We start from the raw sequence: 13492 nt of genomic DNA, 5'->3' as shown, positions 1-13492 counted from the left end.
GGAGGTACCGAAAGAGGCTTTTAGTGGATTACCCATCAATAGGTCTGCTGGGTCTTGGAGTAGGAGTCGTCGAAGGCTCCGAACCAAGTAAATCGACTGTGTTTTCTGGTGTTCTTTGTTTTTGCTTTCTCATTTCTTTTTCCGCTGTGTACTTTAACAGACAAGTTTTTAAAAATCATGTGATTCACCCCCCTTCTCACGTGCGTATCGATCCAACAAGTGGTATCAGAGCTTGATTTTACTCTAAATTAGTGCAACCACCAATCAAGCCGGGGGAATCATTTTTAGACTTTTTTGTTTTTCGCATTCTATTTGAATTGGTAAAACTTTACTTATTCAGATAATTTTTTCGTTCGATTTTAACTTGAAGTTGGTGCAACACCTCTCAAGTTCTTTTATATTTTTTATATCTCAAACTCTGCTAATCCAAGACTAAGTCTTGACACCTTTCTTTAGTTCTTTATCTGTGAAATGGCTCAAAACGAAGGATACAACACCATTCGCCCCCACTCTTCAACGGGGATGATTTCTCATACTGGAAGAAGCGGATGAAGGTGTACCTAAAAACAGACTTCGACTAGTGGTTCACTGTCACCAAAGGGTACAAGGAACCAATAGACAATGCCAGAATTCCAATAGACCTGAAAAATTGGAATCCGGAAATGAAGAAAAAAGCACAAATTGACTTCAAGGGCCTCAACACAATTCAATGCGGGCTAACAAAAGAAGAGCTGAACCGTGTTGGACCTCACCAAAATGCCAAATAGCTATGGGACAAACTCATAGAACTACACAAGGGAACTAACGACGCAAAGGTAATGAAAAGAGACTTATATCTAAATAAATTATTTAATATAAAAATACAGGAAGATGAAACTACCAGTCAGCTGCACGCGAGGATAAATAATATTCTCAACGGACTTCACACCATCGACCATTGGATAGAGAACCGGGATTTAATAATTAGGTATGCTCTAAATGTGTTTCCTCGAAATGCACTGTGGGAATCTATCGTGGATGCTTATAAGATTTCGGGGAATTTGTCAAAATTAAAATTAGACGAACTCTTTTGTGAATTAGAGCCACACGAACAGACTAATGCCAAAACCTAGAAAGGTATTGCTCTTGTTGCAGGAACGTCGAAAGAAAAATCCAGGACTAAGACGAAACCTAAAGTCGAGTATAACCCAGAGTCAGACGATGAAGAATACCTGGTGAACTTGGTAAGGAAATTGTTCACCAGGAGAAAAAAGAACTTCACCACAAAGATCTACAGAAGATCAACTCCACCTCCAACTCGAACAGCAAGAACGTGACATGCTTTGGATGCAACAAGAATGTGCACTACAAGACCGACTGCCCAAGTCCCAAGAAGAAGAAAGCTCTAAAGGTGACTTCGAACCAATCGTCCTCAGAGGAATCGGACAACGACGAGACAAGACACAACAACTACCTCGCACTAATGGCATATGAATTAGAATCAGAGAGTGAATCGGAAGATGGGTCCGAACTCGAGTCAAGCCATGAGTCTGCACTCGTTTTCGAAGGTTCCGATGAGGTATATTTTGATTTAAGTAATTTTTTTAAAAAATCATTTCATGTTTAAATAAGAAATTAACTACTTTTGAAACTAAAATAATTGAACTAACCCAAGAAAATAAAATACTTAAAAAACAAATAAAATCAAGTTCAACAACTAAACCAATTCAAGATGAAATCCCAACTCAAGTTGCAAAACTTGAGGAGGATAATTTCAGACTGAAAAATAAAATAATTGAATTAAAAGAATTACTACAAAAATTCACAACTAGATCCAAGTACCTTGACATGATACTTGGATTATAAAGAGCTGTGTACAATAAGTCTGAACTCGGATACAAGTCCAGCTCAACCAACAAAATTTTTATTTCTTTAGTTAACCAAAATAAAAATCAAATTAAGGCTTGGGTTCCAAAAGCGTGCCTAACTACGCAAGTAGGACTCAATCAATATTATATACCTAAAGATAAAATTCATTACATAAATCAAAATAAATCAAATGACTCTCCCTTAAATTTTAAAATTAAAACTTCAAAAATAAATACAAATCAAAAGAAAAAGTTTAAGTTAATTAAACCTAACTTAAAATAATACAACATAAACACAAGCTATAATCAAGTATACTATAACTATAAAATAAATTGACGTAAACCCAAAATATAAACCCAAATGTTCAATAATTTAGGGGTAGACTCCAAATTAGTTGGCACCTCCAAAAATCAATAACTTACCCAGATGAGTAATTAGGATTAGTCTAAATAGGGACAAAAGTTTAACTTGACCAACAGTATTGGTGAAGTTTTGGATGATATTAAGTTAGGAAAACTCTGTCTATGCATGTATAGGAAGATATAGCTTTGACCTGATGCATTTAGCTTAGTGGAACTAACTGAAGCTACCCCTTACAGATCCTAACTAGTTAGACCAAAGTTTTGTACTAAGTTCAGTGGATAGGACTATTTGGAAAGCCTCGAAGGTATGTTTACTCTAATGATGTCTAGGTGACTCACCATAACCTAGAAGTTTATCTAAAGAATACCTATTTGGTAAACCCAAAGCTAAATTTAAATCTAACACAAAGTTAAATCAAACCCTAAAATTGAACTTAACTCATCTCACAAAATTATAGAATTCCCTGATTGAAAACATAGATCGGGTGAGATGAATAAAGATTAAAATTAAATTTTATTACATCAAAATAAATACCAATATCAATCTAATTAAACCCTAAATCAAAATTGAAATTACTTTAAAAATCATTTTACTTTAAAAAATTATTTTAAAAATTCTTTAAATTTTTTTTTTAGAAATTACTTTTAAAATCATTTTACTTTAAAAATTATTTTAATTTTTTTTAAAAAAAACTTTAAAAATTATTGCTTTAAAAATTATTTTACTTTAAAAATTACTTTAAAAATTTATTTAAAAAATAACTCCACTAGGACTTTTAAATTAAATTAATAAATAAAATTAAACTAAGTTAAGACTTGAAACTAAATCTAAAACTTAAAATCCAAATTCAAGATAATCTATCCAATTGATAAATAAATTCCTACTTTTGTAGGAAACAAAGTGGATATTGGACAGTGGATGTTCAAGACACATGATTGGAAATCACACCAAGTTCACCCAATTAACTTACAAAAGCTTAGGAATAGTTGTCTTTGGGAACAATGGCAAACTCAAGGTAATTAGGATAGGTAATATCGAACTCAAAACTAACTTTATTGTTAAAAAAGTGCTATTAATTGGTGACTTCAAATATAATCTACTTAGCATTAGTCAATTGTGTAATTCTGGATATAAGGTTAGATTCTTATTTTCTGAATGCTTAATCAAGCACTTAGATAACCCTAATATATGTTGGGGATCGCACGGCCAGCTTGAAGGGGGGTTGGATAGACGCGCCCCCAAATACTCGCTTCTTTCTACAACGTTAGTGCGCAAGCGGAAATGCAAACAAAGTAAGTAGAAAGCTAAATACTAAAGGAAAGAATGCAAACCAAGCTACACGATCATTTACGTGGTTCGGAGATAAAGCTCCTACTCCATGGCGTGTCCGTAAGGTGGACGATCCCTATCTGTCGGTGGATTACTCCCCGGAAGACCTCCGGCTAGCTCACGTAGCTCATTGTGGGTGGAGAAACCTCACCACAACTCTCACAAGAACTTCTTACAAGCTAGGGCACAGGTAGACTACTAATAGGGGTTAACCACCTCTATTTCGTCAACCTCAACCAAGCTCCCAAGGCTTGGTTATATAGGCCACGGGTTGGAAAACCCCGCCTACCAATCGACTGCTAAAACATGCAGTCGACTGCCCTCTATGAAAATTCGACCGTTACATCCCAACGGCTCGATTCCACATTAATCGAGCGAACAGAGACATTCTGTTCGCTGTCAGTCGACTACCCCAGTCGACTGCACCAGTCGACTGCTAAAACATGCAGTCGACTGCTACAGTACTGCTATAGTAGCGCTACAGTACTACTACAGTAAAACCCTAAAACTAGGATTTTACTCCGAGTACAATCTCTCATGCACTCGTACACTCATCCTTATGACTCATTTGACGCTTCATTTGCAGCTTTAACCTCTTGCCTTCAAGCCTACTTCTTTTGGCTCTCATCCCTCGGATGCATTCAAGCTCGCGGCTCGCGAGCTCGTCCCCAATGTCATCCTTCGCGTATGCCTCGAAGTCGCTTCCCTCAGCCCTTGTCCTCGCTGCCTTGTCCACGGTCCCTCAGATGCTCCATCCTTCACCGGACCCGAAGTCATCAACCTGAGTCACATGCGTATCCTGCAAACCTGCACAACTCAAATACACATATCAAATACAAGGGTGAACCTAACTTAAACCCTTTGCCCAAACACCAAAACACATGGTCGCACCGACCATTGGGATTGCTCCAACAATCTCCCCCTTTTTGGTGTTTGGCAATACGTTTAAGTTAGGGAAAATAAATAGCAAATAAACATGCTAATACAATGGACTTACGATGCCAAGGCTACACACTTGGACTTACTCCGCCGAGTGGACTTACGATGCCAAGGCTACACACTTGGACTTACAACGCCGAATGGACTTACAATGCCAAGGCTACATACTTGGACTTACAACGCCGAAACAATGCATCATGCATTTGAACCTATCCCAAGGCTCCCCCTACACCTACGCTCCCCAATGAGCTAGGATTTTTACAACGGGCTTTTTAAGAACCTATCCCAAGGCACTTTCAGGTTTTCCCAACTAAACCTTACTTCTCCCTCTTTGCCTAACATCCAAAAAGTTCTCCAACAATATCCTAATTGTTGAAAACTTGTCATCCAAATTGACCCTAAACTCATGTATTAATCCCCCATGGATTTCATACACATATAAGAGCTGACCCGGTCAAAATCCAGTGCTGAAAACACTTTCAGACTGGTATCAGTCGACTGCCAGAAGTACCAGTCGACTGCCCCCATGAAAACGAGCTTACAGAGACATTATATGCTCGTGAACAGTGTTACCAGTCGACTGGTAACTGTACCAGTCGACTGGTACACTATTCATGAAAAAATCAGCCTTTTCTAGCCAACTTCAGAAATGCGCCAGAAATTCCACAGACCTCCAAAAATCCCCAAATTTTGTGGAGAGGTCTATTATGTCAATATATACTTGGGAAAAATATATATATAAATATATCTATCACCAATCCCAAGATTGACATAAAACACAAAATTAGCTAAAAAGTTCAATTGAACCTTGACCTAAAGTCCTAGTTTTGGCTTCCTCTTGATGTATTTGCCCATACTAACCCACAATGCATCCCTAGGATTGGTTTATATGGCATCTATACATCCAAAACCAATTATCATGCTATATGACCCCAATGTCATATTTTCAAGCATGAAACACAACTCATGTGTGTCAATTCCCTAGGTTTGAGACTCAAGTCCGTCTCCAAACCACTTGGCACATTCCATGACCTAACCTAGACTCCCAAGTAAAACCCACTTGAGATCCATTGGCCATGGGTCCCAAATTGACTCTTTGAGCTCCCCCTAGAGCTCTTAGCCTTAGCCACCTCCCTAGGTGACTCATCCACAATGGCTAGGCCATTCCGGTGCACCTCCGGTGACACTTGGCCTACAAATATAACTTTCTTAACCTTGGACACTTTGTCCTTAGTTAATTTCTCCTTACCATTAAATGGCTTTCCCTTGCCATTTATTGGCTTTTCCTTGCTATAGTCATATGCAACCCTAACATAAGACTTTCCCTTAGCTTTGGAGGACTCTCCCTTGCCATGATCATTTGCCACCCTAGCACATGATCTCTCATTAGCCTTGGAGGAACTAGATCGGTATCCCAAGCCCGATCTATCATGGTTGGGTCTTTGGCTACCCAACACCATATTTAATTCCTTATATCCAACATTGAATCTCTTAAGGAATTGTTCTAACTTATCAAGCTTTCCCCTTAAGGCTTGATTCTCCTTCTCTAGGTTCCTAACCCTAGAGTTAATTTGTCCAAATTGGACATTCCTAGGCCTACCCTTTCTAGGCATATGTCTCCCCTTCTTGGGATTAATGCCTTGGGTCTCCTTAGGTCTACCATTTCTAGATTTTTCATGAATGAGTCTCCTAGGGTTTTGATCTACAATTACCCTACTCCTATCATGATATTTGAAACCAAAATTTTGCATGAGCATATAATGATTAATATTATTTTTCCTAACATGCATGGGAACATAAGAATTTGAATTTGAATTACAATTCAAATTAGGGTATACCTCCCTTACCCTTGAAGCTCCACCTTGACTTGAGCTCCTCTTCTTCTTCTCCCACTTCTTTAGATGCTCCAACTTCTTGAACTCTCCCTTCCTTGAGCATCTTGTGTGGTAGTGTCCAAATTCTCCACACGTGAAGCATCTAATGTGCTTCTTCTCCTTCTTCTTCCTACAACTCAAATTAGATTCTAAAGAGATTGAATTGAGTTTAGGAGATACCTCTTTCTTACCCATAGGACATCTACTCTTGTAGTGTCCCTTCTCATTGCACCCGAAACAAATGATGTGATCTTTTGACTTTGCTTCGGTGGAGGTGCTCACTAGGTTGACTTCTTCCAAGATTTCTTCTTCTTCTTCTTCACTTGTCTTGGATTCTTCTTCAACCTTTGAGGATGTAGATGCTATATCTTCCTCATCCACACTTGTGGATGACCTTTCTTCATCCTTTTCCTCAAATGTGACCAAATTTACTTCCTCTTCTTCTTTTGATGTTGAATTGGTCTCCACATCCGATTGGTCCTTCTTCTCCTCTTGGACCACTTCATCACTTTCTTCGGATTTTTCTTCTTCTTCTTGTGTAGGCAAAAATTCTTCCCATGATAATTTCTTCACTTTGCTCCACAATTCATGGGCGTTCTCATATTTACCTACACCACTTATCACATTAGGAGGCAATAAATCAATTAAAATTGCTATTACCTTTGAGTTTGCCTCCGATCGTGAGGTTTGCTCCTCCGTCCAATGTTGTGTTTGGAGCTTCTTTCCTTTCTTGTCCTTTGGGACTTTGAATGGCTCCTTTACCACCATCATAGTGTCCCAATCCGTGTTGAAGAAGATCTCCATCTTCATCATCCAATAGGTGATGTCCCCAAGGCTTCCTCCTTCAAACTTTGGAGGTTCAATCAAGCCGGTCATCTTTTGCCTCCTTGGCGGTTAGTCCAATGGAGAGCGTCCTCACTCTGATACCACTTGTTGGGGATCGCACGGCCGGCTTGAAGGGGGGTTGGATAGACGGCGCCCCCAAATACTCGCTTCTTTCTACAACGTTAGTGCGCAAGCGGAAATGCAAACAAAGCAAGTAGAAAGCTAAATACTAAAGGAAAGAATGCAAACCAAGCTACACGATCATTTACGTGGTTCGGAGATAAAGCTCCTACTCCACGGCGTGTCCGTAAGGTGGACGATCCCTATTCGTCGGTGGATTACTCCCCGGAAGACCTCCGGCTAGCTCACGTAGCTCATTGTGGGTGGAGAAACCTCACCACAACTCTCACAAGAACTTCTTACAAGCTAGGGCACAGGTAGACTACTAATAGGGGTTAACCACATCTATTTCGTCAACCTCAACCAAGCTCCCAAGGCTTGGTTATATAGGCCACGGGTTGGAAAACCCCGCCTACCAGTCGACTGCTAAAACATGCAGTCGACTGCCCTCTATGGAAATTCGACCGTTACATCCCAACGGCTCGATTCCACATTAATCGAGCGAACAGAGACATTCTGTTCTCTGCTAGTCGACTGCCCCAGTCGACTACACCAGTCGACTGCACCAGTCGACTGCTAAAACATGCAGTCGATTGCTACAGTAGCGCTACAGTGCTGCTATAGTAAAACCCTAAAACTAGGATTTTACTCCGAGTATAATCTCTCATGCACTCGTACCCTCACCCTTATGACTCATTTGACGCTTCATTTGCAGCTTTAACCTCTTGCCTTCAAGCCTACTTCTTTTGGCTCTCGTCCCTCGGATGCATTCAAGCCCGCGGCTCGTCCCCAATGCCATCTTTCGCGTATGCCTCGAAGTCACTTCCCTCGGCCCTTGTCCTCGCTGCCTTGTCCACGGTCACTCGGATGCTCCATCCTTCACCGGACCCGAAGCCATCAACCTGAGTCACATGTGTATCCTGCAAACCTGCACAACTCAAATACACATATCAAATACAAGGGTGAACCTAACTTAAACCCTTTGCCCAAACACCAAAACACATGGTCGCACGGACCATTGGGATTGCTCCAACAATATAAACCTAAAAGGGTTTATGAAGGACAACATCTATGTAATTAATCTAACCATCTCTTCACTCAAGTGTCACCTTGTTAATTGCTACTCGGAACACCGTTCTGTTTCCCCTATACAAAAATTTGTACAAGCACAAAACTTAACATAGCTACCCATGTGCTCTATTGAAGTTAAACTTGGATTACAAATGATACTTAACATTATTAATCCAAGTTGCTTTTCATAAGTTAAACTTTGATTGAAAACGATATTTAACATTTTTACTCTAAGTTTAACCGATGTGATCTTCCTAAGTTAAATCATATTACAGAAGTAGATTAAATATCTATTTCAAAGATTGGCTTCCAGGTTAAACATGGCGAGGCACTATGCCTTCTTGGTTATGGGATCATCCACCACTTCCTAGACAAAGTCTTTCAAAGAAATTGGATATTTAACTTCTTACATTAACCCTAGGTTTAACTACAGAGATCATAATAGAAACACAAGATCGAAACGCAAAATTGAAATACAAAATTGATAGCACGAAATCGAAACATAAAATCGCTAGCCTCTTGTGTTGGTGTTTCAGAATCCATACAAAGAAAACTAACTAATTAATTCGAAGTTGAAACCATTAATTAGTTATACCTTTCCTTGTAGCTAAAGACCTCTTGATCTTCTGTTGTATTCCTCTCCTCCTCTTGGACGTTGTGTGGGCAACGATCTACCAAGATGGAATCCACCCGAACCACTTCTTCTCCTCCAAGACTCTCGAGCCATCAAGGGATGCCAAATAGGAAACTCCTTCTCTTCTTCTTCCCCTCCAAGCAACCGGCCACCTAGGTACTTCTTGTCTTCTCCTCCTTCTTCAAGCTCCGACCTTAGAAAGAAGAAAAGGAGGAAGAAGGGAATATAGATGCCGCTGGCCTTAAGGGAAGAGAGAAGGAGAGGTCGACCACAAGCAAGGAGAAGAGGAGAATAATAATATGTGTTACACCATAAGGCATCACCTCATCTTCTTTTATAATCCTTTCTCATGGCAAAAAATGAAAGTTGCTGGTGTCGTTAATATTACATTGATAGAAAATCATTACTGAAACTAGTGTCATTAACTGATATTACATCGGTTTTACACTGTTGCTAGAATCAGTGTCGTTAATATTACATCGATCAAAAACCATTGCCAAAACTAGTGTTATTAACAAATATTACATCGGTCTTACACCATTGCTGAAAACGGTGTTGTTAAGTGATATTACACCGATTAATAACTGATTTAGAAATCGATGTCATTAAGTGATACTACACTAGTTACAAACCAATGTCTTAAATGTCAGACCTTTTATAGCATCTTCATAGACATCGGTCGATTTTGTCATAAACACCGGTGGAAAACGTTGTCTATGAGCATTTTTCTTGTAATGAAAAGCAATTAGACTACAAACACTCTAACTTTAATCAACTTGTCATTTATCAAAACCTGAGTTAGATCATTTTAGTGTATCTTGCACCAACATGTTCGGCATCCCGGACTCGTTGTCCCACGTCGGCAATGGGTTTTACATCTTCTGAATAGCGACTCCAAGGTCGTCATTCATTTCATTTTGTGTCGACGAGTTGCTTCAGCCACCGAACATGAATCGAGCCAAGATACCTCTCTCAGATTGATTGATCTTTGCACGCAAGGCTAGTACCTTTCACGGAGATGGAACTCATGAATTCTGAAGTCATCTTGAGGAGTTCTCGGCGTGGATACGAATAAAGGTGAGGCTTCAAAAAAGGTAGATCCGCTACCTTAGTGGCCCCCCTAGTGTCGGCCCCACGGATATAGAGGGAAAAGGTGAGGCTTCAAAGCGTCACTTGGTTGTTGCTCTTTCCACTCTACGTTATCTGTCAGATACCCCTAGAGTAAATTTATTTTTGTAAAATTTTATATTGCAACCATGTCTACATGAGTGTATCCTTGTATGCGTGTGGTGTGTGTTGTGATAAAATAGTTTATTATTATTTTTTATTTTCGCCCCTCATGTTTGAGAGATATGTTTTAGCACACACCTACATTGGACTCCCCAACAGTAAATGCAGAGTCAAGTTTGAAGTAATGTTAATTTCCACCGTGCATTCAACGACGAACACAAAGTAATGACTAGAAGTGATCAAAGCTATTCATCCTCTCTAGATTGCACGGGTCCTAACGCCTTCGTGGAAATTGAATACTGATTACTTAGGAGATGCACCACATGCCTCTTACACCATATTAAGTTCTAATGGTTTTGTATATATTACTAGTAGCCACTCCAATAGGTAACTAAGATGATAGTGAAATTGTGATCAAATAGAATTATAATGCAATTAATGAATTTATATCATTCGATGATGAGAAAGGATATATAGTAGCTATATAAAGAAGTCGTCTAGCTTGGGTTGGCATAGTTAGCACCTTTATAATAAATATCTTTCAAAAGATTCCGTAATATAAAAGACCATGGTACATCCTTTCTCATTAGCACGGCCTCATCCATATCCACGACCTCTTCCACATTGACTTCTATTATTATTGAAGCTTTCATCTTTCTTGTCGCTTGAAGAGCCGCCTTTAAGATTTGTTGAGTAATTTCTTCATTTATCTTCTTCTTTTCTTCATGGGCTTGTAATGAACCTAAGAGTTGTTTTATCGTCATGGTTTGTACATCCTTGGTCTCTTCAATGATGGCTATAATACTATCAAATTTTGAATCTAGTGATCGAAGAATTTTCTCAATGATAATTACTTCTTCTAATTTCTCACCATTTCTCTTTAGTCGATTGGAAATAGTAGAGACTCTAAAAAATAATCAGATACCAACTCACCTTCTTTCATACGAAGAATCAAATTGACTTCTTAATGTCTAAAGTCGTAAATTTTTTACCTTTTCTTCCCCTTGATATGAGACTTGGAGTTTTTCCCATGCTTTCTTGGCCGAAGTAGCAGTTGAGATTTTCTCAAAACTACCCTCATCTAAAGCTTGATAAATGAGGAAGAGAACCTTCTTATCTCTCTTTCGTAAATTATCTCTCAGACTGTCTTTTTCAGTCGGAGATAGCGTCAAGTCATCATGCAGTTCAACGTTGTCTTTTTCTATATCTCCCAAACATCATGAGCTCTAAGAAATATCTTCATCTTGATACTCCAATTATCATAATTACTCATCTTGAGTACTAGAACTTGGAAGGGAACCATATCTCCATTAACTATAGCTCTGATAACTTGCTGTCATTTATTGGAAAAGCTACCTATTTATATGCTTATTAGATAAACACTAATCTCAAATACAATGAATCTAAACACTTTTTATTTTGCCCCCGCATCATATTCTATCTCCACAAACTCTTATCCTTATCAACAATTGTCACCTTATCATATTCTATCTCTATATTCTTATCACGAATTCTCATTCTTATCAAGAAATATCATATCATTATATTATATCTCTATCTTACGAACTTTCATCAATCATTGTCATCTCATCATATTTTATTGACAATTAAGTTTAATTTCCAACAAAATATCCATAAAATTATTGCCTAAATAATTCTAGGACTTGCTATCTAGAATCACAATTCTACTACTTGCTATCTAAAATTATCATCTAGTATATCCTAAAATCAGACAATGATTTGTTTATACTGATCAACTTGTCCTTAAATCACAGGTCATCCGAGTTGGTATGTGGTGGAATGCTTGCCACATGAGGTCGTGAGGGCGAAACTCAAGGTAGTCGGGGCGTAAATTTCCGGTCCCTGTGCAACTCACCCTACCTGCCACATGCTCACTCAGGATGTTGTGATTTACCTCCCTCATGATGGCCTTGGGTCAGATGCGGCTGGGGCGCTGGGGGCGAATGATTTCGCCTTTTGCCACATGTGGGAGAACTACAATATTCTTGATATATATACTGTGTTTGTTCTTCACCAACTACTACGTTTTTGAAAGACTAGATAAAGGGGCAAGAAGAACAAACAACAGCATCAAAGTGTATTTCAGAGTAGGAAAGAAGTGGAGGAAAACCTGAGCCAGGTCAGGGCAGGAGTCACCGGAGCCGGAGTAGGAAAGAAGGAAGATTCGTCGGAGTTTTTGAAGAGAAGAAGAGAGTGTTGCGATAGAGGAAAAGAAGCAGAGGAAAACTTGATCGCGGCAGTGTCGGAGGAGAAGAAGAGATAGCGTGGAGGAAATCCTGATCGCGGCGGCATGGGAGGAGGAGGAGAAGAGAGCGCATGGAGGAAAGAAGGAGGATCACAGCAACATCGGGGAAAATAAGTTAGGGCAGGATTAGCGACGAAACTACACAAATCGCCGCTAATGTATTAGAGATGAATTTTGGAAAATTCGCCGCTAATAATTAGGATTAGCGGCGATTTTCCCAATTTTGTTGCTAATATTATTATAAACACCCCCACAAAATATATTAACGGTGATTAATTTAATTCACCGTTAATACCAAACTTTTAGTGAAAAATATGCCAAAGTCGTCACAAAATATTTTGACCTTACTAAAAACTATTTTTTTAATATTATTATTTGCGGTGAACTTGTATTTCGCCACTAATAGTCCAATATAATTACAAATGACTATTTTATCGCTAACAATTCATCGTTATTTTACTATTTTCTTATAGTGTGTGATTTTAAAGAACTATAATTATTAAACTGTATCACATAATTTAAGCATTTGGCTGCAATATATCAGGATGGCAGGAGATTCATTTATTTACTATTAAAAAAAAAGAAGTTAATTGATTGGAGAATTATTAACAACTAATTAACTCATTTGTTAAACAGATGTCATTATATTCCTGTGATCAATATCATTTACCTCTTCTTTTTCCACAGTTCTCTCTGACCATCTGCTCGCTAGCTGTTTTCCATGGTGTACAATGGAGGTTTCCGGGCGCCAAGCCAACGCAAGCGGCTGGCTATACATATCCTTAGCTACTGTGAGCTTTGGTACGAGGTTTTTTTAGATTCCTTCTTTTTCTTTTATTGTGATATGTCAAATTAAGGTTTAGGTTTTAGGGTTTAAACTTAATCTTTTATTTTGGCTTTAATTTGTTGGAACGGTGGAATTTTGATGACAAGCAAAAGAGAATCAAAACCCAGTTTAAATTACTAATTAAATATAAAGAAATAATTAAAATA

This window comes from Zingiber officinale, chromosome 2B (genome assembly GCF_018446385.1).
Source record: "Zingiber officinale cultivar Zhangliang chromosome 2B, Zo_v1.1, whole genome shotgun sequence".
NCBI lineage: Eukaryota > Viridiplantae > Streptophyta > Magnoliopsida > Zingiberales > Zingiberaceae > Zingiber > Zingiber officinale.
Note: the sequence above shows the minus strand (reverse complement) of the source record.